General features: G+C 39.1%; 11 non-coding genes across 11 annotated transcripts; all 11 read right to left on the minus strand.

The window, feature by feature from the left end:
- Positions 1 to 13203: 13203 nt before the first annotated feature.
- trnav-aac (transfer RNA valine (anticodon AAC)) lies at positions 13204 to 13276 on the minus strand. The gene has a single exon. It is a non-coding gene; the product is annotated as a tRNA-Val (tRNA).
- Positions 13277 to 19131: 5855 nt separating this feature from the next.
- Positions 19132 to 19204, minus strand: trnam-cau (transfer RNA methionine (anticodon CAU)). Its single transcript has one exon. It is a non-coding gene; the product is annotated as a tRNA-Met (tRNA).
- A 141-nt stretch (positions 19205 to 19345) lies between these two features.
- On the minus strand, positions 19346 to 19418 carry trnav-uac (transfer RNA valine (anticodon UAC)). Its single transcript has one exon. It is a non-coding gene; the product is annotated as a tRNA-Val (tRNA).
- A 134-nt stretch (positions 19419 to 19552) lies between these two features.
- trnav-cac (transfer RNA valine (anticodon CAC)) lies at positions 19553 to 19625 on the minus strand. The gene has a single exon. It is a non-coding gene; the product is annotated as a tRNA-Val (tRNA).
- A 984-nt stretch (positions 19626 to 20609) lies between these two features.
- Positions 20610 to 20682, minus strand: trnav-uac (transfer RNA valine (anticodon UAC)). Its single transcript has one exon. It is a non-coding gene; the product is annotated as a tRNA-Val (tRNA).
- Positions 20683 to 20816: 134 nt separating this feature from the next.
- trnav-cac (transfer RNA valine (anticodon CAC)) lies at positions 20817 to 20889 on the minus strand. The gene has a single exon. It is a non-coding gene; the product is annotated as a tRNA-Val (tRNA).
- Positions 20890 to 21031: 142 nt separating this feature from the next.
- trnav-aac (transfer RNA valine (anticodon AAC)) lies at positions 21032 to 21104 on the minus strand. Its single transcript has one exon. It is a non-coding gene; the product is annotated as a tRNA-Val (tRNA).
- A 134-nt stretch (positions 21105 to 21238) lies between these two features.
- trnav-aac (transfer RNA valine (anticodon AAC)) lies at positions 21239 to 21311 on the minus strand. Its single transcript has one exon. It is a non-coding gene; the product is annotated as a tRNA-Val (tRNA).
- Positions 21312 to 21873: 562 nt separating this feature from the next.
- Positions 21874 to 21946, minus strand: trnav-uac (transfer RNA valine (anticodon UAC)). Its single transcript has one exon. It is a non-coding gene; the product is annotated as a tRNA-Val (tRNA).
- Positions 21947 to 22080: 134 nt separating this feature from the next.
- On the minus strand, positions 22081 to 22153 carry trnav-cac (transfer RNA valine (anticodon CAC)). Its single transcript has one exon. It is a non-coding gene; the product is annotated as a tRNA-Val (tRNA).
- Positions 22154 to 22295: 142 nt separating this feature from the next.
- On the minus strand, positions 22296 to 22368 carry trnav-aac (transfer RNA valine (anticodon AAC)). The gene has a single exon. It is a non-coding gene; the product is annotated as a tRNA-Val (tRNA).
- Positions 22369 to 22434: the final 66 nt, after the last annotated feature.

Below are 22434 nucleotides of genomic sequence, written 5' to 3' on the forward strand. Positions count from 1 at the left end.
TAGAATTCATCCATGATGTCATAATGATTGTTTAACCAGGTTTCTAGGATATATAGTATATTCTAGAATTCATCCATGATGTCATAATGATAGTTTAACCAGGTTTCTAGGATATCTAGTATATTCTAGAATTCATCCATGATGTCATAATGATAGTTTAACCAGGTTTCTAGGCTATATAGTGTATTCTAGAATTCTTCCATGATGTCATAATGATAGTTTAATGAGGTTTCTAGGCTATATAGTATATTCTATAACTGCCAGTGTAGATTTCCTGTGGAGGCAAATTATTAGAGCTGTTGATAAGTCAGTTAAGAACATATTCTTATTTACAATGACTGCCTACCCCGGACGACGCTGGGCCATTGTGCGCCGCCCTATAGGGACTCCCAATCACTGCCGGTTGTGATACAGCCTGGATTTGAACCAGGGTGTCTGTAGTGACGTCTCAAGCACTGAGATGCAGTGCCTGCTGCGCCGCTCGGGAGCCCCAAAATCATATTCTAGTGCTGTCCCCAACTAAAATACACCTTGGCCAACCAAGAGTCATCTGTTCTTTCTACCAATCACCCCATGTGTTTTAAAAAAATCTCTATGTACTGAACTTGTCTGATGCTTTAAGCACACTGTTTGATTAAATAAATAAGACGCACAAATGACTAGAGGGAGCCAGTCATCAACATAACCTTTTTACATTTTTATTTTATTTGGCAAGTCAGTTAAGAACAAATTCTTATTTTTAGTGACGGCCTAGGAACAGACCGCCTTGTTCAGGGGCAGAATGACAGATTTGTACCTTGTCAGCTCAGGGATTCGATCTTGCAACCTTTCGGTTACTAGTCCAGCGCTCTAACCACTAGGCTGCGCTGCCGCCCCAACCTCACCAGAAGAACCCCCCCACTGCTGGACTTCGTAAATTCTGCTGTTCTGCTCCTGAAGTTTTCAGTAATAGACTAATAGACTACAGATAGACTACACCAGCAGTCGGCAACCTTTTCCATTTGGTGCCAATTTATCTGACCATTTCTACTGATCTGGTGCCAGTTATGATTTTCATATTCATATTTTACTGGAACAGTTTCATTTAATTTCTAATAGTATCTCAAAATCATTGTCTGTGATTAATCTACATTCTATCTAAATGAAAATTATACAAATCTAAAAGTAACTTTTATTGCCATTGCCAACTATGTAAAAAAATAGCCTACATAAAGCCAACAAATAAAAACATTGCATTCTGCAGGTTGAAAATATCCTGATAAAAATTAATATCCTAGAAATCACTTTGGCTGCACATGGCCTGTCTACAACAAACTTGAAACATTGTATCAACTGTCCATTGGGTCCTCTGAAACTTGCAACTTTGTATAAAATATTCAGGACAGACACAGCTGTAGGCTATTTGTGCAAAGGATAAGAAGTAAACCGGTATTTTATGACATTTCCACTGGATCAGAGCATTGCATTTTTCCCTTTTATGCTGAGTGGTTATCGAAAGGGTGAGAGCTGGAAATATTTTACGAACATACTTTGAGGAACTATTGTCATTCGCAGTTGATTTTGATTAGACTTTGTTTACTTGCTGTTTGAGGTGAAGAAAAATGTAAGAGAGAATAAAGTAGACGGCATCGGTCAAAATCGTGATTTATGACCCTATGTCCGGCTGGGGCGTACATGCCCAAATAAGGGCATCTGGTCAGGACATCCTGGCGGGAAGGTGTCACGTGGTTAGGGTCATATAGTTTTATCCTGTTCTGTCACGTGTTAGAGTGTGTGTTATATCTATATTGCATCTCTTTGAAGTGGTCATGATGATTGATGTGTAGGGACCTCATTGAACTGGGAGGGTTGTGTTTGAACATTTCAAAGAGGATGGCCCCCACACCCTCCTATTTTATTGCTCTTAGGGTTGTTGTGTATGAATTAGGAATGTCCGGGGGGTTATGTGTTGGAGGCAGACGTCTTATAAATACGCCCCAGACACACATGCGGCCCCAGAACACTAAACAAGATTTTAAAAATAAAACCCTGAACATTAAAACAGAAAATTATGTCTCCTAGGCCAATTCTCAGGGTACTATGCGCCTCTTGTCGCGAACCCAATGATAAAAGCATCGAGGATCTTCGGGGCCCCAGAATGTTTTAACTTCTCGAAATCGTCCCACCTACGTAACAGCCAATGGAATCCCGTGGCGCGTTATTCAAATACCTTAGAAATGCTATTACTTCAATTTCTCAAACATATGACTATTTTACACCATTTTAAAGACAAGACTCTCGTTAATCTAACCACACTGTCCGATTTCAAAAAGCCTTTACAACGAAAGCAAAACATTAGATTATGTCAGCAGAGTACCCAGCCAGAAATAATCAGACACCCATTTTTCAAGCTAGCATATAATGTCACAAAAAACAAAACCACAGCTAAATGCAGCACTAACCTTTGATCTTCATCAGATGACACACCTAGGACATTATGTTATACAATACATGCATGTTTTGTTCAATCAAGTTCATATTTATATCAAAAACCAGCTTTTTACATTAGCATGTGACGTTCAGAACTAGCATACCCCCCACAAACCTCCGGTGAATTTTCCAAATTACTCACGATATTTTAAGAATTATAGATACAGAACTCCTTTGTGCAATCGCGGTGTCCGATTTTAAAATAGCTTTTCGGTGTAAGCACATTTTGTAATATTCTGAGTAGATAGCTCAGCCATCACGGCTAGCTATTTAGACACCCACCAAGTTTAGCCCTGACCAAACTCCGATTTACTATTAGAAAAGTTTGATTACCTTTGGTGTTCTTCGTCAGAATGCACTCCCAGGACTGCTACTTCAATAACAAATGTTGGTTTGGTTCAAAATAATCCATAGTTATATCCAAATAGCGGCGTTTTGTTCGTGCGTTCAAGACACTATCCGAAGTGTAAGTAAGGGTCACGAGCACGACGCATTTCGTGACAAAAAAATTCTAAATATTCCATTACCGTACTTCGAAGCATGTCAACCGCTGTTTAAAATCAATTTTTATGCCATTTTTCTCGTAAAAAAGCGATAATATTCCGACCGGGAAAGCGTGTATACGTACAAAGAGAGAGAAAATAAAAGCATGGGATCCCCTCGTGCACGAGCCTGAGTCTCACAGTACTGTGACCAGCCACTATCCAAACACGCTACTTTTTTTCAGCCAGAGCAAAGCCACGATTCAGCTTTTTGCCGCCTACTGAGAGCTCATGGGAGACGTGGGAAGTGTCACGTAACAGCAGAGATCCCTTGTAATAGATAGAGAGAATCAACAAGGGCAAGAAATGTTCAGACAGGGTACTTCCTGAATAGAACCTTCTCAGGTTTTTGCCTGCCATAGGAGTTCTGTTATACTCACAGACACCATTCAAACAGTTTTAGAAACTTTGGAGTGTTTTCTATCCAAAGCTAATAATTATATGCATATATGCAATTATATGCATATTCTAGTTTCTGGGCAGGACTAATAATCAGATTAAATCGGGTACGTTTTTTTATCCAGCCGTGAAAATACTGACGTGTACCTATGATGAAAATTACAGGCCTCTCTCATCTTTTTAAGTGGGAGAACTTGCACAATTGGTGGCTGACTAAATACTTTTTTGCCCCACTGTAGATGGATTGGTAGACAGGCGTAGCACTAGTACGCTCAACTGAAAAGATCCAGTTTGTTTATAGTTTACTAACATGAACTAATAGAATAGATGGATTGGTAGACAGGCGTAGTGCTAGTACGCTCAACTGAAAGGATACAGTTTGTTTATAGTTTACTAACATGAACTAATAGTATAGATGGATTGGGTCTTTGGGCGGATCAAACGTCTTGTCTGCCTGAGTGTGATGTGTACGGTGCCTGCCCACACTCAACCTAGCCTTGGGGATGGGCGGTAAACCGTATTTTACTATATACCAGTATTGATGCACGAACCGGTTTGGGTTTTTACTTTACCTTCTATAAGGGTATTTCAATGTTTGGTTTGTTAAATGTGATGTCCAATTCCGTCATGTTCCTTTATTCGGGACATTTAGAATGACAACCCATTACAGAGTAGCCTAGTGGGATTATTCACAAAATTATCTGGTGATCAGGTTATGACAAAGACATTTTATTTTCCATGTTTCACCTAAAATATTAAATGATTTATAGTCCTAGGTCTATGTTGTTAGGTGAAGTTATGGGTGCTACAGTAGGTCTGTGTTGTTGTTAGGGGATGTTATGTGTCCTACAGGAGGTCTATGTTGTTGCTAGGTGAAGTTATGGGTTCTACAGTAGGTCTATTTTGTTGTTAGGTGAAGTTATGGGTCCTACAGTAGGTCTATGTTGTTGTTAGGTGATGTTATATGTCCTACAGGAGGTCTATGTTGTTGCTAGGTGAAGTTATGGGTTCTACAGTAGGTCTATGTTGTTGTTAGGTGATGTTATGTTATGTGTCCTACAGGAGGTCTGTATTATTGTTTGGTGAAGTTATGGGCCAATTTGTTTAACACTTAGTGTACAAACACTCATTGTCAGGCTGATGGCAAAGCTAGCCAAAGAGCATTTCACTGGTTGAAGAGTTTTTTAAGTATAAAGCAGTTGATTTGTAACACAAATAACACAAACATATTAACCAGGACATTCAAACGAGTCTTACAATTCAATTATAATCCAAAAGGTAATGTGAAATGCACTCAAAATCAACCTAGAAATGGAGGCTATTTTTACTGTCAGCCTATGAGAACTCCCCTGAGTTTTCCCCCACGGTGGTGAATTAGTGAATAGACACAGAGCTTAATGTGAGTTTCCTTGAGTAGCACTCCTGATCTTGTGCTGATAGTGAGCTGTAATATTCAGAATACTTTGTGGAAAACTAAAATCTTCACTCACCATTTTTGCTCCAGCCAGATTTACTACATCCATAACTAGTGGTGTCCTCATTACCAGATATACTACATCCATAACTAGTGGTTTCCTCATTACCAGATATACTACATCCATAACTAGCGGTGTCCTCATTAGCAGATACACTACATCCATAACTAGCGGTTTCCTCATTACCAGATATACTACATCCATAACTAGTGGTTTCCTCATTACCAGATATACTACATCCATAACTAGTGGTTTCCTCATTACCAGATATACTACATCCATAACTAGTGGTTTCCTCATTACCAGATATACTACATCCATAACTAGTGGTTTCCTCATTACCAGATATACTACATCCATAACTAGTGGTTTCCTCATTACCAGATATACTACATCCATAACTATCGGTTTCCTCATCAGCAGGGAGGTGTTTCTGCAAGTGTTTTTGCATGTGCATCGCCCTCGTGCCGCAATTTTAGCAAACACAGAAAGGGGCCAAAATTTGAGACCAAAAGTCGTCTGGCACACTGCTTAGGATTTCAACAACTTTAATAACTTATTTCTAGCCTACAAACATCGATGTTACTACTAATGTGAAAACAAGACAAAAAAATATGACTATTCTTGCTCATTTTAGGACAATTGTCAAATAATTGTAACATTCATTACTGACTTAAATTGTTTACAACATCATGGCTACGCTGTTTGCATCACCTTTTACAGTGGATTTCCGCTGTTGTGGGCCTTTAACCATCTGTCTGACTTTGTTGTTCACATAGGAGAGAGATGTGACTATCGTGGATCCTCTGGAGAGCCTCAACAACATCATGATGCTGACGAGGCAGAGAAGAGTCTCTCCAGATCAGAACTCCTCAAGAAACACCAGCAGAGACCCACAGGGAAGAGAACTCACTGCTGCTCTGACTGTGGGAAGAGATTCACCTCATCGGGCATCAAAATTCATCAGAGAACACACACAGGAGAGAAACCTTACGGCTGTGTTCAATGTGGGAAGAGTTTTGGTCAATCTGGCCATCTCCTATCACACCAGAGAACACACACAGGAGAGAAATCTTATAGCTGTGGTCAATGTGGGAAGAGTTTTTCTTCATCTAGAAATCTGACTCAACACCAGAGAACACACACAGGAGAGAAACCTTATAGCTGTGATCAATGTGGGAAGAGTTTTACTACATCTGGCTCACTGACTCTACACCAGAGAACACACACAGGAGAGAAACCTTATAGCTGTGATCAATATGGGAAGAGTTTTACTACATCTGGCTCTCTGACTATACACCACAGAACACACACAGGAGAGAAACCTTATAGCTGTGCTCAATGTGGGAAGAGATACTTTGATAAAAGATCTCTGATTAAACATCAGAAAATACATGAAGGAGTTGTTTCATGATATCAATGAAATAATGTCACAATGTAGAATGTTTTAACATTGTAGAAGGATTATTTTAATGATGTCACAATGTAGAACCCTAAACGTTTGTCCCCTGTTCTATTGATTTCAACATGATATGGATATTAGCCTCGGGGAAAATCCAGGCTTTGAAAAGGAAGAGTTACTATTTATGTGATTTAACAAAAAAGTGACTAACACAAAAAGAGCTGTTACACTTACCATGTTGGTGACCCACTGGAATCAAAATGCAACACTTCAAAATGTAGCTAGCTGTTTTCTACAAATTGTCCTCTAACCAGGGATGTACACATTATTCCAGATTCCGTGTGGTTTTTAGCTGTTCGTTTTAACAGGACGTGCAACCTCATCTCCCTTCTGTCACACAATTGATTTCAACATGATATCGATGAGTGATGACAAATAAGTGTTGTGTTCCTTTGTTTAGCGACCCCTAAATTTAAATGCATCAGTCCAAAATGTAGCTGACTGTCTTCTGCAGGTTGTCCTCTAATCAGTGAGGTAAAATATATCTCCCATTTCCATATGTTTTTTTTAGTTGTGTTAGTTTCAACATCACGTACAACCTGATTTCCCCCTAATCGATATCAGTGATTTATTGCTACTTGTCAAAACAACAGCGTTTCTGGTGCTTGTGTCCATGGTGAGGACAATTTAGTTTCTGATTGTCTCAAGGGTGGGCAGTCAAAAATATTTGTGTTTTGTGTTTAGCCAGTGAGTTGCCATGGATCTTATTTTGACTGCACGTTTTTCCGTATTGGAGATTAGTTTTGTTTGGGCTCGTTCCAAGGAGACGAGAGTTCTAGAAACTAGTGAGTTTTAGGAAGACTAGAGTTCTAGAATATATATATTGTCTTGAATTGTTGACAGCCAGTGGACACCATGTTTATATTGGTGAAGGTGAAGCATTGTAGTTGATTATAATGTGAAATGGAAGTTGGAAGTTGTTTTCTGTTAGTGGTAAGCATTCTCTTAAGGTGTTACAGTCTTTGGTTTTTCCATTTATGTTTTGAGGTTAGCACGTCTAGCACGTCTAGCCCGTTAGCACGTCTAGCCCGTTAGCACGTCTAGCCCGTTAGCACGTCTAGCTCGTCAGCACGTCTAGCTCGTCAGCACGTCTAGCTCGTCAGCACGTCTAGCTCGTCAGCACGTCTAGCTCGTCAGCACGTCTAGCTCGTCAGCACGTCTAGCTCGTCAGCACGTCTAGCTCGTCAGCACGTCTAGCTCGTCAGCACGTCTAGCTCGTCAGCACGTCTAGCTCGTCAGCACGTCTAGCTCGTCAGCACGTCTAGCACGTCTAGCACGTCTAGCTCGTTAGCACGTCTAGCCCGTTAGCACGTCTAGCCCGTTAGCACGTCTAGCCCGTCAGCACGTCTAGCCCGTCAGCACGTCTAGCCCGTCAGCACGTCTAGCCCGTCAGCACGTCTAGCCCGTCAGCACGTCTAGCTCGTCAGCACGTCTAGCTCGTCAGCCCGTCTAGCTCGTTAGCCCGTCTAGCTCGTTAGCCCGTCTAGCTCGTTAGCACGTAGGACGCACTGATTGGTGTCACCTCGTTAGTCAGTATGTGTTACACCTGTGCTGGCTTGTCCATCTCGTTAGTGGGAAGATGTTTCACCTGAGCCGGTCCAGGTTCTATTTAAGAGTGTCTGGCCCAGTGCTCCAGTTGTCTTGATAGATGTGGAGAGTCAACACCTTTAGTTGCTCCACCATTTTGGTTTACTTCCTGTCTTTAAGTTTGGTGTGGGGTTTTCTTTTTTTGCCTCTTCTTGGGCAGATATAGTGGGTCTCATGGTGGGTGTCTTTTAGGTCCTAGTTGTTACTAGTCAACTTTCAGTGGACACTGAGAACAAAACTGCATGATTATGTTATAATACTTTTATTGCATCAAATGGTTCTTTTATGCAACAGAATAGAGAGTTCTTAGAACTATTGTGTCTGTGTGTTCTACTGAGGATGGGCCTCTGGGAGAAAACACTGACAGGAGATTTACAATGTCTTTTGGGTGATAAAACCTAAAGAGACCGCAATCCAGAGCATGAGTTAATGTTTCTGTTCTATATGGTACCAGGGAGAGATGACCCCAGGGCCAGACCCTGGTCTCTACACAAAGAGTACTGTTTTTACAGCAGATACTGTCTGCTGAGAATTATAACTATCTTTCATACAAATCTTAACCTTGTGACCCATTCTATACATCTGTTTGTCATGTAGGTTGAATGGGCTATAAACGACCTTAGTACTTTTGTCCACTCAGTTGATTCACTTTATATGTGTACGTTGTATTGACCTGCTCCCTTATAAGTGAATAAAGATTTAGTTTAAGAATAACTCTGACTTGTGATAAGTTTGTCTCTCCTCAATTGATATTAAAGAAATTAACCACCACATTTGGCGATGGGGATGTGAATCTTCACTTGGTGACCGCTCCTGACGAAGAGTTTTTATAAAGGCTCTGAGTGTGTATTCCTGTGTGGAGGTGTAAACAGGGCCCAGTCAGTAGGCTCTGAGTGTGTATTCCTGTGTGGAGGTGTAAACAGGGCCCAGTCAGGAGGCTCTGAGGCTGAGTCAGCTATCTATGAACTGGATGAAAACTAGAATCTGTGTTTACTAGTTAAGACCATTTATGATATAGTATAAGATAGTAAGGTGCCCCTGTAATTGTTTTAAACCTGGACCCCATTTTAGAAGTATTGAAAGATGTAAATGTATGAGTTACATTATCCTAGGAACTAACCATGACATAGAAATGTGAAAATATTTCTGCAGGTTAAAATATTGTTGAAAAACAACTAATTGATTAGGTATGTTTGAGAATAGCATTGTGTGACTGTGATATGAGAGTTGTGTGACTGTGATATGAGAGTTGTGTGACTGTGATATGAGAGTTGTGTGACTGTGATATGAGAGTTGTGTGACTGTGATATGAGAGTTGTGTGACTGTGATATGAAAGTTGTGTGACTGTGGTATGAGAGTTGTGTGACTGTGATATGAGAGTTGTGTGACTGTGATATGAGAGTTGTGTGACTGTGATATGAGAGTTGTGTGACTGTGGTATGAGAGTTGTCTGACTGTGATATGAGAGTTGTGTGACTGTGAAATGAGAGTTGTGTGACTGTGATATGAGAGTTGTGTGACTGTGATATGAGAGTTGTGACTGTGATATGAGAGTTGTGTGACTGTGATATGAGAGTTGTGTGACTGTGATATGAGAGTTGTGTGACTGTGATTTGAGAGTTGTGTGACTGTGATTTGAGAGTTGTTTGACTGTGGAAATGAGTCTTAATCTGTCGTTTGGATAGTAACACATAGAAATATGCTTAATCAGATGATTGAAATGTGGATAATAAGAGGGATGATATTTTAGAAAGCAGCAGAAGGTCTATAGTTACTATTTACACAGACAAGCACATAGACATTTAAAACCATACAAAGCAGCATAGATAAATCTTAAAGACGATAAGAAACTAGACAGAGAATTTTTACAGAATAGCCGAGGATGAAGGCCCCAGGGAGAATTGGACATGTAGAAAATGAAAGGGGGCATCCTACAAGAGAAGATCTGACATAAGGATAATTTACTTATCCTACCAAAGAAATTGTATGGATACGCAGCAATATTGATACATAGGCTAAGCAATGTATCAAGGGGAAGGGAGTATAGTAGAGTAGTTAGGAAAGAGTGATGGCCTAGAGGATAATTACTTAAAAATAAAAAATAAAATTTGTAAGAAGATGATAATTACTTAAAAATAAAAAATAACATTTGTAAGAAGATGATAATTACTTAAAAATAAAAAATAAAATTTGTAAGAAGATCCATTCCAACATTTGGAATTGGACTTATTGAAATATTCCGAAAGGAGGGGAAGAAGGGATGTTTAACAAGAATAGATAAGTATAGCAAATGGGTAGAAGCGTTCCCAACTTACTTGGTGGACATGATTATGGTAACTAAAATATTAAGTCAAGATATTATCCCTAGAGTTGGTTTACTAGGAGCCATCTCTTTAAATGATGGATGACAGTTTAGCTAATCAGGTAGAGCCTATAGAATGCCAGAGTTAGGGAGAATAGAAATACCAGAACTGGTAGACATAGAAGTTAAAGATATACTAGCAGAGCACATGAGAAGACTGTTTGTTAACCAAACCCGTATGTCCAAGATTTTGTGTCCAACAGGTGAATTACAGGAGAAGGTGATTGACTCAATCCAACCAGGAGACTGGGTGTGGATCCAGTCCCTGAGGAGAAAAGACTGGAAGCAGTCCCGTTGGGAAGGCCCATACCAGGTTCTGCTAAACCACTGCCTTTGCCATTAGAAAAGCTGAGAGAGTCACATGGGTCCACGTTACCCACTGCAAGAAGGTATGTACACATATGAGCACTGATGATCACACACAGAGTTAGGAGAAGAACCGAGAACCAATAAGGTTACCTCCTTAACGAAGATTTCCTATCCCGACCGTTCATCACTGTGTGTGCTCCTAGAGGTGTGAGTATGGGGTGGTACCTAGCAGAGAGACTAAGGGCAGGAGAGGGTTGGCGGTTTTTGAGAAGAGTAGAGACTCTGAGCTGCATCATAGTCTAATCTGACTGATACATTGATCCACCACCTTCTGGTACTAATCATACGATACCGTTGTCATTGAGAAGAAGTAGAAGATAAACTATATAATACACTGATGAGTGACTTACAGAATAAGGAATCAAAGAAGATCAAGATGTAGAATTTAAGGTAAACATTAAACAATTTCCTGGGGAAGCAGACGACTGTACAGGAATTGTGGTTGGCCAGATTGAAGTACTCAGCCAACCCACCTCGGTTCACCTAAATTCCGGATGAATACCAGTGTTATAGATACAAGAATGGCAATGAGAACTTAGATAATTTTAATGACTGAAAGGTAATTGGTAATGTGACTGACTTAGGTTTGAGAGATGAATAGAACATTCTTAACCTCATAGCACCTATAACTGATGAAGGGTGGGCTAGTACCAGCAAAGGACGCATACGACGGAAATTACCACAAAGGGTGGTTAGGAACTTGCGCCCTGAGGTTATAGGTCCAACCAAGTCAAGTTAGTCATCAGAGTTATAGGAGGCTAAGGTAGGCACAGAAGGAGTTTTGACCAGGATGGGAGTAGCTTTGTCTAGATGGATGCTATTGGCATCCTCAGGGAAGTTCCAGATGAATACAAAGCTATGAATCAAATATGTGAAGGCTTTAACACTACATTATTTTGGTGGTTGACAATAAATAGAAATGTGGATTGGATTAATGACATCTTTTGGAATCAACAGAGATTCATGAATGAAAACGGGGATGCAGTAAAGAGGTTCTCTGATCAATTATCCGACACCCCCCTCATGACCTGGTAAAATAGACTGACTCTCGATACGTTATTGGCAGAAGAGGGCAGTGTAGGTAGAATGATTAGGTTCAGCGCTACGCGTACATTCCTGATAATACATCCCATGTTTGGGAAATGGAAAAGTGTTGTAAGAACTGTATTATGGGCTGCTTTCACCTGTATGAGTGTGTTTGTGTTGTGTGGATGTTGTCTCATCCCATGTGTGAGAGGTTTAATCACCAGGATTATAGAGAGATCGATGACGCAGCAGATGGTGAGATATGGACCTATTCCGAGCTCCGATCAGTGGGATGGCGATTGCGGGCCTCCAGGCCAGGAAGATGGTTCCGTCTCTTTCGACAACAAGGAGCCAATGTTTGATGAAACAATTTTCAACATTCAGATACACTGTTCCTTAAATGAAAATTATGATGAAAATCCTAAACAGAAGTGTCATAATTGGAAATAGGCCTAGGACAGTAATGGATGTATATGAGGAATATTCATGTATTGGACTTGTTTAAATCATTGTAGAGTGATGTGATGTATTTCCATATAGTGTGTGATGTATTTCCATGTAGCGAGTGATTATTGTATTTCCATATAGCGTGTGATGTGATGTATTTCCATATAGTGTGTGATGTATTTCCATGTAGCGAGTGATTATTGCATTTACATATAGCGTGTGATTAGTATGGTTCTCATATAGCATCTGATCAAATCATGGAGAATTATTGAATCATTTAAGGGTGGAATTGATAAGAGAATTATCTATTAAAGGTAAATGAATCAATAGACCATGATGAATTATTAGTCATACAGAATTGTTAATGAATAATCAATGTAATGATCAATGTAGGGATAGATAAGTTTGATTAGTTCTGGAAAGTTCAGGAACCATGTGATAGGGAAAGGAATGTGTATATGCAATTAGAGGGACACCAGGAGACACATGTTCCTGGGAGTGCAAGCTTCAAAGCATTTCTTATCTTGAGGGAAAGAAACAGGCGAGCTCGGGAGAGTGATAAAGAGGGTGAGAAGTTTGTGGGGGAGACAGGTCACCAACAGTTTGTGTGTAAATGCATGTGCGTAAGAAAGCAAGAACTATATAATGACTGTTTTGTTATCCTGACCTCAGAACGTTCTCTGAATAAAAGCTACAGATACCTTTTGCAGAAAGCTGAGTCCTTGCCTAATTATTTTAACCCATTGTCTTACAAACCTTGGGCATTAGTCAAGGCGAATTGATTCTTGATTATTATCATCAAAGATATAAAATTCCTTTATCACACTATGATACTTCTTGAATGTGTCATTGAGCGTTGTTTCCGACCGGTTTCGAACCAAAGACTTTTCGCATGTGAAGCAAACATGATAACCACTACACTACAGAAACTGCTGCTACATTTATCTACAAGGAGTAAACCGAATTTTACAGATATTCATGGCACGTATTAGAATTTCCAAAATAAGGCATTAATGAAATTCTCTGTTACCGCTATAGTACTTCTTGAATGTGTCAATGAGCATCGTTTCTGCCCGGTTTCGAACCAGGTACCTTTCGCGTGTTAAGCGAACATGATAACCACTACACTACAGAAACTGCTGCTACAGTTTGCTACAAGGAGTAAACCGAATTTTACAGATATTCATGGCACGTATTCGAATTTCCACAATACAGAATTTATGAAAATAACTATTCTCTGTTAAAAGTACAGTGCCTACTGCACGTGACAAAGAGCACTGTTTCCACCCGGATTCGAACCGAGGACCTTTCTCGTGTTAAGCAAACGTGATTTTTTTTTTTTTTTTTTTTTTTTTTTTTTTTTTTATTATCAAAAATGTTTGTTTACAATATTTACAGTACAATCTACTGTTTACAGTACAATCCACAGAGAACAATACAGAAGACACTAGACTAACAGAAGCTGGTGAACAATTCACCCCCTATCAAATTCAAGGGACCCAATGAAAAACAAAGTAAATATCAAAACAGTGCTTTCAAAAATTGTAAGTGATACCTCCACTCTCTTCTCGTGAAATTAACCCACTCCCTTCAACAAAAGATTCATCAAAATGTTCCATCCCATAATTAAACAACATATCTATGTGTTTACTGAACAGTGCTATAAAGATACTCCACACCTGAACCCTCTTTCTGTCAAAAGAAACATAATTCCTCCTACAAAAAATAGCATACCTCACAAAACTCAAAACCATATTCAACAAACACACATTAACACCCTCACATTTACCAGACACTCCAAATAACAAAAGTTCCTCCCACGCATACTTTTTCACGAAATCTCCCCCCCAGTTTCTACATAACATTTCCTTAACTTTACAAAAAAAATATTTTAAATCCTCACATTCTATAAACAAATGCATTAGAGTTTCCGGGAAACGTCCACATACATCGCATTCTCTTTCTATCTCACCATTAATTTGCTTTAACACCACCTTTGTAAATATTCTATTATGTCTTAATTTGAAATCATTATTTTCACACTCCTTACTATTATATTTTACATTTAAATTTTCCCATATCTTTTTTTCATCTAATTCCGGAAAAACTACTTTCCAAAATTTCTCAGCAGCCGGCCTTCTACACACTTTTCCTACCATTATTCTATACAATCTTTTCACTGGTATACTAGATAAATGTACTTTCTTCTTACTGCTACCAATGAACAAATTAGGAAATACAAATAAATCTTCTCTTTCAACTTCACTATTTATTAAATCAACCCATTCTCTTGGTATACTATTCTTTATCTTGTTATACATATTATTCACTGTTCCCCTTCCCACCTCTTCATCCCATTCATTGATTATGTCAAAAATAGCTTCCCCAGGTAAAAACCCTGGAATTACCTCATATGTATAATCTTTTATTTGCCGTAGACCTGCACTCATAAATACTTTATTATACAAAACTTTTTCTTTGTTCTTGATTTTCTCATTCAGAAATATAGGTTGATTCATAATCAGGTCAATATGTCCACATTCATAATATACATTTGGCAACAACTCTGCCCATGCATTTAGCACCTCTTTATAAAAATCTGGTACCTTTTCAAACATTGCCCTTTTAAGCCCCATCAATAAACCATTATCCTCACAACCACCACTCTCCTCTAAGTAGACTTTAAAGAAGTGTTTCCAGCCATAATCTTCACTGTCATACAAATATTTCTTTACTGTTTTTATCCTAATAGCTTTTCTTTTGACATCTAAATCTACAAGTTTTAAACCTCCATCCACATAGTCAGCAATCAATGTTTTCTGAGCTATTCTCACTCCTTTACCATCCCATATAAAATTTGACACCACATTATTCAATTCATTTAGGACCCACTCCGGCATGTCCAGGACTCCCAAAACATACACAAATTTGGATAATACCAAAGCATTTGCAACAATTACTTTCCCTTGTAACTTAAGTTTTCTATTTTTCCAGAAATTCAACGTTAGCTTGACTTTATTAAGGATCCCAGTCCAAGTTATATCTTTTGCCTCTTTCTCCTTTACACCAATGTTTACTCCCAGCACTTTAATAAAATCCTTTGCGCTCTTGAATGGAATCTCACACCCTTTTACATTGATATCCCCAACAAACATTATTTCAGTCTTCTCTATATTAACTTTAGCACCCGATGCCTTGCCATATATATCTATGATTTCCATAATGCTTCCAATACTTTCTATATCCTTCACAGTACAAGTAGTGTCATCAGCGTACTGATGTACAACACTGACACCACCACCTGGGATTCCAACACCCCTTACTTCTTTATTACTATTTATCAATGTAGCTAACGGTTCTGTAGAAACACTGTACAGCAGAGCTGACAAAGGACAGCCCTGCCTTACTGACCTCTCCACAGGGAAAGTATCTGTTAACACTCCGTTACATTTCACACAACTTTTAGCCCCACTATACAACAGGTTGATCCAAGATACAAACTTTGGCCCAAACCCAAACCTCTCCATAGTTTGTAATAAAAAGCTGTGCTCCACTCTATCAAAAGCTTTGTTAAAATCCAAACTTAAAACTATACCACCTTCATTTTTCATTTGATTAACAACATCCCTAATTGTACAAATTACATCTGCAATATCTCTTCCAGGTATGCCGTAGGCTTGTGTTGATTCAATAATACTCCCAATCACCTTTTTCATCCTATTCGCTAACACTTTAGTCAGTATCTTATAGTCCGAATTTAGAAGGCTAATAGGCCTATAATTTTCTAACTTTAATCTACTGCCCCTATTTTTGAATAAGATCGTTAACATTCCAGTTGACATAGACTCAGGGATTTCCTTATTCTCTTCCATATAATGAAACACCCTCACTAAAATGGGTGCCAAAATATCTACAAAGACTTTATAGAACTCATTTGTTAAACCGTCCAAACCCGGACTTTTATTACCTTGCGTGCTAACAATTGCTTCCTTGATTTCCATAATCGAAATCTCTTCATCACACATCATTCTCTCTGCCTGCGATACTTTGGCACTAATTGTATCCAACACTTTTACAACACACACTTTCTCTACATCATTCTTTTTGTAAAGATTTCTGTAAAAGTTTTCAACTGTCTCTAAGATCCCAACAAAATCGTTTACCTTTACACCTCTTTCATCTTCCAACTCTACAATGTAACTCTTAGTTTGTTTTCTTTTTTCCAGACCCAAAAAAAAGGATGTACATTTCTCTCCCTCCAAAGCGTACTGTGCCCTGCTCCTAACAATAGCACCCAAACATTTCTTTTTTTCATAACTACCCAGCTCTGCATGGATTTTCAAATAATTCACAACATCATAGTCTGGATCCGTATCAGCCTTTTCAAGTTCATGCAACATCCTATTCCTAAGCATTATTTCTTTCTGCTTATCTAACCGGTTATGATTTTTTGCGTACCTAATACTCCTATTTTTTACTTTTGCTTTCACTTCCTCCCACCATAAACACACATTCTCTTTTAACAGTACATTAGACATTTCATCATTAATACATTCAACAATTTCATTTCTATATCCTTCTTCCTTTAACAGACTGGCATTTAAACACCATACACCTCCCCCTCTCCTCTCCACACCAAAACCCATTTCAAATGACATTACTGCATGATCACTATATGCTGTAAAGGTATATGACACCTTCTTAACATTCTGCACCAATTCTTGTTTTGCTAGACATAAATCAATTCTGCTTTGTTTTAATTCCTTTAGAACCACCTGCCTTCTAGAGAATACTCTTCTGTTTGGATTTTCAGCCCTCCATATATCTACTAGATTCTCCTCATTCATAAGTTTCCATAATGCATTTCTAGAAGAGTCATATCTGAATTTAGCACAACTAGAGGCATCCATTCTACTACACCTCACATTAAAATCTCCTATCAGTATACAGTTTTCTGAGCACAGTGTTTTTAATTTGTGAAACATTTCTCTCCTTTCAGATTCAATATTTGAAGCATAAACATTAATTAAACGAAAAACTACATTTTGAACTTCAAATTCAATCACAATAAGTCTACCATCATTGTCAGCATATATTTGTTTTACATTCTGCACCACATCATTTTTTATCAAAATAGCCACACCACATGTTTTATCTCCTCCATGACTACAAAAAATTAAATCAGACCATTTACTCTTAATCTCCTGCATTTTGGATTCTGTCCAATTGGTCTCTTGAAAACACAACATGTCTGCCTTAACAGACACTAATACCTGCTCAAATTTTCTCATGTTTCTCAAACTGTTACCGTTTAGGGATGCGACTGTAATCATTATTAATGTTTGCAGAAGTATAATCAGAGTCAAACAAGTCCTTTCAAATCCTACTTTTTCTTTTTTCCAAATCCCATCATCTCCCTGGTTTTCGACAATGACCTCTTATTTTTTACAAACAACTGAAGATCCTCACCATCTATTTCATCATCCGTCTCTTTATTTGGATTTTTGGGGGGAGCGGCTGTGAAGCCTTTTGAAAAGTGCGCTTTAACAGTGCCCGTGACTTCAGTGGACCCAACCCACTCTTTGGTGTAATTCTCACACAGGCTTAAAGCTGGCTCAGGCACCTGAGAAGCACCTTGCACCATCTCCACCTGTGTATGTATTTCACCCATCATGTGCTGCTGTTCCACCTTGTCAGCAGCAGAGACTAAAACCCCGTCTCGTGCTTTGCCATAAGACATTACAGGCTCTTCAAGCTTATCTGCCATTGTCTCTGGAGTCACACTCTCCATGTCACTCTCATCCTCTCTCTCCATCGGCACACTCCCCTCCCCTTCCTCAGACGTGAGGTCCATTGTTTGCAAAAGTAAGTGATCTTCTCCCTTATTACAGCTACATCTAACTTTGGGTCTGTCACACATTTTGCACACATTTCCTATGTTCCGACATTCTCTGGCATAATGCCCTTGTTCACTACATTTGTGGCATGTGAATTCCGGACATTCCTTTAGTATGTGCCCCGGCTGAATACATAATCTACATACCTTCACTTGATTGTCGTGGATTACACGAAAATATTCAAATCCCTCGACAGTGTTAAATTTAGTAGAATATGGCAAGGATTGCACATTGTCTGTAAACTTTACCTTGCAAAATCTCGTCCCATCTACAATGTCCGTTCCTGGCCACATCCTCCTCTTGATTGGCGTGGTCGCCTTCACATTCCAGCCTTTTAGTTTCTCTTCTATCTCCTCATCCGTAATGTATGCGGGCAAGTTCAAAAAGGACACCACCAGCTCATCGTTCCCTAATTCTTTAGCCATGATTTGACAGTTCTTTATCTTTAGCCCGTCTATTAGTCTTTCTTTTCCATTTACATGAGACATTGTTATTTCATACTTATTTCCGTCTTTCATTCGACATCCCAGTATTGCTCCGCAAACTTCCTTTATTCCTCTCAGCAATTCCATCGTTGTTATTTTCCCTTCTCCACTTATTTCCACGTTCACCGTCAGTTCCTTCTCATATGTTCTTTTTTTCAGTTCTTCGTTTAACATTCTGATTTCACTGTTGTCCTTTCTCGTCGTCGTTTGTATTCTTGATGTCGAAGCCATGTTGTCCGTCCGGTTATTTTAAGCAATATCCCCCAAACAGCTCACGCTGATGGGGGACAATAGCAAAAAAGTTTCACAGAAACTTCACTACAGTCACTCACAAACTTATAAACTTATAAAGCAAATAGACCTCCAAAAACAACGATATTCTCTCTCAAGCACTCAGACACCTGCTTCTCTTCCACTTCTGAAACTCCAAAAAGGGGCGTGTGAAGCAAACGTGATAACCACTACACTACAGAAACTGCTGCTACATTTTGCTACAAGGAGTAAACCGAATTTTACAGATATTCACGGCACGTATTCGAATTTCCAAAATAAGGCATTAATGAAATTCTCTGTTACCGCTATAGTACTTCTTGAATGTGTCAATGAGCATTGTTTCCGACCGGTTTCGAACCAGGGACCTTTCGCGTATGAAGCAAACGTGATAACCACTACACTACAGAAACTGCTGATACAATTATCTGCAAGGAGTAAACCGAATTTTACAGATATTCATTGTACGTATTCGAATTTCAAAAATACAGAATTTATGAAAATAACTTTTCTCTGTTAAAAGTACAGTACCTACCGCATGTGTAAAATAGCGCTGTTTCCACCCGGTTTCGAACCGAGGACCATTCGCGTGTAAAGCGAACGTGATAACCACTACACTACAGAAACTGCTGCTTGATTTTCCTGCAAGGAGTAAACAGAATTTTACAGATATTCATGGCACGTATTCGAATTTCCAAAATAAGGCATTAATGAAATTCTCTGTAACCGCTTTAGTACTTCTTGAATGTGTCCATGAGCGTTGTTTCCGCCCGGTTTCGAACCAGGGACCTTTCGCGTGTGAAGCAAACGTGATAACCACTACACTACAGAAACTGCTGCTACAATTATCTTGCAAGGAGTAAACCGAATTTTACTGATATACATGGCACGTGTTCAAATTTCCAAAATTAGGTATTTATGAAAATAACAATTCTCTGTTAAAAGTAAAGTACCTACTGCAAGGGATAAAGAGCACTGTTTCCGCCCGGTTTCGATCCGAGGACCTTACGCGTGTTAAGCGAACGTTATTACCACTACACTACAGAAACTGCTTCTACAATTAGCTGCAAGGAATAAACCGAATTTTACCGATATTCATGGCACGTATTCGAATTTCCAAAATAAAGCATGAACAAATTCTTCTGTTACCACTATGATACTTCTTGAATGTGTCATTGAGCGTTGTTTCCGACCGGTTTCGAACCAAAGACTTTTCAAATGTGAAGCAAACGTGATAACCACTACACTACAGAAACTGCTGCTACAATTACCTGCAAGGAGTAAACCGAATTTTACAGATATTCATGGCACGTATTCGAATTTCCACAATACAGAATTTATGAAAATAACTATTCTCTGTTAAAAGTACAGTGCCTACTGCACGTGACAAAGAGCACTGTTTCCGCCCGGTTTCGAACCGAGGACCTTTCTCGTGTTAAGCAAATGTGATTACCACTACACTACAGAAACTGCTGCTACATTTTGCTACAAGGAGTAAACCGAATTTTACAGATATTCATGGCACGTATTCGAATTTCCAAAATAAGGCATTAATGAAATTCTCTGTTACCGCTATAGTACTTCTTGAATGTGTCAATGAGCATTGTTTCCGACCGGTTTCGAACCAGGGACCTTTCGCGTGTGAAGCAAAAGTGATAACCACTACACTACAGAAACTGCTGCTTCAATTATCTGCAAGGAGTAAACCGAATTTTACAGATATTCATGGTACGTATTCGAATTTCAAAAATACAGAATTTATGAAAATAACTTTTCTCTGTTAAAAGTACAGTACCTACCGCATGTGTAAAATAGCGCTGTTTCCACCCGGTTTCGAACCGAGGACCTTTCGCGTGTAAAGCGAACGTGATAACCACTACACTACAGAAACTGCTGCTTGATTTTCCTGCAAGGAGTAAACCGAATTTTACAGATATTCATGGCACGTATTCGAATTTCCAAAATAAGGCATTAATGAAATTCTCTGTTACCGCTATAGTACTTCTTGAATGTGTCCATGAGCGTTGTTTCCGCCCGGTTTCGAACCAGGGACCTTTCGCGTGTGAAGCAAACGTGATAACCACTACACTACAGAAACTGCTGCTACAATTATCTTGCAAGGAGTAAACCGAATTTTACTGATATACATGGCACGTGTTCAAATTTCCAAAATTAGGTATTTATGAAAATAACTATTCTCTGTTAAAAGTAAAGTACCTACTGCAAGGGATAAAGAGCACTGTTTCCGCCCGGTTTCGATCCGAGGACCTTTCGCGTGTTAAGCGAACGTGATAACCACTACACTACAGAAACTGCTTCTACAATTAGCTGCAAGGAGTAAACCAAATTTTACAGATATTCATGGCACGTATTCGAATTTCCAAAATAAGGCATTAATGAAATTCTCTGTTACCGCTATAGTACTTCTTGAATGTGTCAATGAGCATCGTTTCTTCCCGGTTTCGAACCAGGGACCTTTCGCGTGTTAAGCGAACATGATAACCACTACACTACAGAAACTGCTGCTACACTTTGTTACAAGGAGTAAACCGAATTTTACAGATATTCATGGCACGTATTCGAATTTCCACAATACAGAATTTATGAAAATAACTATTCTCTGTTAAAAGTACAGTGCCTACTGCACGTGACAAAAAGCACTGTTTCCACCCGGATTCGAACCGAGGACCTTTCTCGTGTTAAGCAAATGTGATTACCACTACACTACAGAAACTGCTGCTACATTTTGCTACAAGGAGTAAACCGAATTTTACAGATATTCACCGCACGTATTCGAATTTCCAAAATAAGGCATTAATGAAATTCTCTGTTACCGCTATAGTACTTCTTGAATGTGTCAATGAGCATTGTTTCCGACCGGTTTCGAACCAGGGACCTTTCGCGTGTGAAGCAAACGTGATAACCACTACACTACAGAAACTGCTGCTACAATTATCTGCAAGGAGTAAACCGAATTTTACAGATATTCATGGTAAGTATTCGAATTTCAAAAATACAGAATTTATGAAAATAACTTTTCTCTGTTAAAAGTACAGTACCTACCGCATGTGTAAAATAGCGCTGTTTCCACCCGGTTTCGAACCGAGGACCATTCGCGTGTAAAGCGAACGTGATAACCACTACACTACAGAAACTGCTGCTTGATTTTCCTGCAAGGAGTAAACCGAATTTTACAGATATTCATGGCACGTATTCGAATTTCCAAAATAAGGCATTAATGAAATTCTCTGTTACCGCTATAGTACTTCTTGAATGTGTCCATGAGCGTTGTTTCCGCCCGGTTTCGAACCAGGGACCTTTCGCGTGTGAAGCAAACGTGATAACCACTACACTACAGAAACTGCTGCTACAATTATCTTGCAAGGAGTAAACCGAATTTTACTGATATACATGGCACGTGTTCAAATTTCCAAAATTAGGTATTTATGAAAATAACTATTCTCTGTTAAAAGTAAAGTACCTACTGCAAGGGATAAAGAGCACTGTTTCCGCCCGGTTTCGATCCGAGGACCTTTCGCGTGTTAAGCGAACGTGATAACCACTACACTACAGAAACTGCTTCTACAATTAGCTGCAAGGAGTAAACCGAATTTTACCGATATTCATGGAACGTATTCGAATT

Source organism: Salmo trutta, unplaced genomic scaffold (assembly GCF_901001165.1).
Source record: "Salmo trutta unplaced genomic scaffold, fSalTru1.1, whole genome shotgun sequence".
Lineage (NCBI taxonomy): Eukaryota > Metazoa > Chordata > Actinopteri > Salmoniformes > Salmonidae > Salmo > Salmo trutta.